The sequence below is a fragment of the Otolemur garnettii genome, unplaced genomic scaffold, assembly GCF_000181295.1.
Source record: "Otolemur garnettii isolate 467f Iridium unplaced genomic scaffold, OtoGar3 scaffold00232, whole genome shotgun sequence".
NCBI lineage: Eukaryota > Metazoa > Chordata > Mammalia > Primates > Galagidae > Otolemur > Otolemur garnettii.
Genome location: NW_003852627.1, coordinates 1,968,071 through 1,971,092, shown reverse-complemented (window position 1 = coordinate 1,971,092; position 3,022 = coordinate 1,968,071).

Below are 3,022 nucleotides of genomic sequence, written 5' to 3'. Positions count from 1 at the left end.
TTTTTTTTTTCTTTTTCCACTTGATAATATATCTTGGCTTGGACTGTGCTGAATTTCCTCTAAATTCCTTTCCAACTTTACATTGTAAATTTCTGAATTGAGGCCAGAAGCTTCCTTATTTTTATTAACTAGTTCTCATTATTATAAGAGAAATGCATATACATGATAAGTATACTTAACAGTACAGAAGGGAATAGAATTAAATGTAGAAGCCTTCCTCCTCTTTGGGGCGTGTTTCACGCTCCAAAGTTGACTATTTTAACTGTTTCCTGAGTACCCTTTCAGAACCTTTAGGAAATTTCCTGGGAAAACAAATATATACATATCTCTTTACTTCCCCCCCCCATATATATAATTTAGTGCAAAGAATTCCAAACATTCAACAACTTTGTTTAGGGCAAATTTCTTTTACTGGAGCTCCTGGGGAATCAATAAAATCATTAAGTCTGGAAGCTGCCAAATACTCTGCAGCTTAACCATGGCACAATTTGCCTACCATTCTTTATTTTATATATTTATGTGTTGAGTTTTTGAGACAGTCTCACTCTGTTACCTCAGGCTAGAGAGCTGTGGCATCATAGCTCAAAGCAACCTCAAACTCTTGGGCTCAAGAGATACTTCTGCTTCAGCCTCCCAAGTAGCTGGGACTATACAGGCACCTGCCTGGGGTGTTGCTCTTGCTCAGGTTGGTCTCCAACTCCTAAGCTCAAGCAATCTACTCATCTAGCCCTCCCAAAGTGCTAGGATTACAGGTGTAACCCACTGCACTCAGCCTGCTCACCATTGTTTAAAAGCCATTCTCGGACAGTGCCTGTGGCTCAGTGAGTAGGGCACGGCCCCATATCCCAAGGGAGGCAGGTTCAAACCCAGCCCTGGCCAAATTCCAACATAAAAGAATTTTAAAAAGTAAAAGTCATTGTCTTTTTCCATAATCAGAAATTCTGGGGTGCAGTGGCTCATGCCTATAATCCCAGCATTCTGGGAGGCCAAGGCGGGTGGATTACTTGAGCTCAGGAGTTTGAGATCAATTTGAGCAAGAGCAGCGACCCTCTCTCAAAAAATAGCCAGGCGTTGTGGCAGGTGCCTATAGTCCCAACTACTAGGGAGGCTGAGGCAAGAAGATCACTTGAAGCCAAGCGTTAGAGGTTGCTGTGAGCTACAACTCCATGGCACTCTACCCAGAGTGAGAAAGTGAGACTCTGTCTCAGAAAAAGAGAAAAAAAGAAAAGAAAGAAATTCACCAGTTTGTAGCTGGACAGACTTCCCGGAATGAAAACTACATGTCCCAGCCTCCTTTGTTACTACAAAGCAGATATGTCCATGTGACTACATTGTGTCCAATGAACAATGATAAGAAAAACTGGGGACCACTGGGATTATGCCTTGAAGGATGGTGTGTTTCTTCTTGTGTCATTTCCCTTTCATTGGTTGGATTGTGGACCTGAGATATGGGAACCAGCATAAGCACCTTAGTGATGAGGGTACAGTGAGACAGAAGGATCCTGGACTCCTGACAGCTTTGCAAAGCAGAACTTCCACAACTGCCTGGACTTTGGGAGAGAGAAATACATTTGCATCTTTGCTCATGTGAGCTTCTGCTATTTGAGGTCTGTGCCATATACAGGGGAGTGTCTGCCCTCACTGTGAGCGTTATTACTGAGAAAGAAAAGAAACTTTTATTATTTTTTTTAGACAGAGTCTCACTATGTTGCCCTTGGTAGAGTGCTGTGGCATCACAGCTCATAGCACCCCCAAGTCTTGGGCTTAAGTGATTCTCTTGCCTCAGCCTCCCAAGTAGCTGGGACTACAGGCGTCCGCCACAATGCCTGACTATTTTTGTTGTTGTTGTAGTTGTCATTTTTGTTTGGCAGGCCCAGGCTGAGTTTGAACCCGCCAGTCCTGGTGTATGTGACCAGAACCTTAGCCACTGAGCTATAGGCACTGAGCTGAAAAGAAATTTTTTGTCTGATGAATGTAATCCCCTTTAAATCACCAGACCCAGAGAGGCATTAAAGTGAGAGAACAGTTATGTCTCACTCCCTCCTTGACCTAAATAAATTTTTCAAAGTTGCTGATGTAGAACCTAAACTGAGTGTCTTCACCAAGAAGCTATAAATAACCTAATATTCCATAAGCTGGACATCACTACTCATATCTTGTAGTTCAACAATGTATGTAGCCAAAGACTATTCAATATCCTTCCTTTCTTTCCTCTTTTAACGGAATCTCATTCTCCTGCCCAGTCTAAAATGCTGTGTGGCATCAGTCTAGCTCACAGCAACCTCAAATTCCTGGGCTGAAGCAATCCTCCCGCCTCAGCCTCTCAGAGTGCTAGGATTACAGGCACATGCCTAAGCCATTGTGCCTGCCCTCAATATTGTTTCTATAAAAAAAGGAGAATTAACCTAACCTAGTGTGGTGACTCATGCCTGTAATCCTAGCACTCTGAGAGGCCTAGGCAGGTGAATTGCTTGAGCTCAGGACTTGGAGACCAGCTCGAGCAAGAGTGAGACTCTATCTTCACTAAAAATAGAAAAACTAGCCAGGCGTTGTGGTAGGCAGCTATAGTCCCAGCTACTTTGTAGGCTGAGGCAAGAGGATCACTTGAGCCCAAGAGTTTGAGGTCGGTGTGAGCTATGATGCTACAGCACTCAATCCAGGGCAATGGAAATGGAGTGAGACTCTGTCTCAAAATAAATAAATAAGAATTCCTAAAAACTTTTGCAATTACTCTCCTGGTTTGTCCATTTTTTTTTTTTTTTTTTTTTGGAGACAGAGGCTTACTTTGTGACCCTTGATAGAGTGCCGTGGTGTCATAGCTCACAGCAACCTCAGACTTTTGGGCTCAAGTGATTCTCTTGCCTCAGCTTCCTGAGTAGCTGGGACTACAGGTGCCTGCCACAATGCCTGGGTATTTTTAGAGATGAGGTCTCAACCTGGCTCAGGTTGGTCTCGAACCTGTGAGCTCAGGCAATCCACCTGCCTCGTCATCCCAGAGTGCTGGGATTACAGGCCTGAGCCA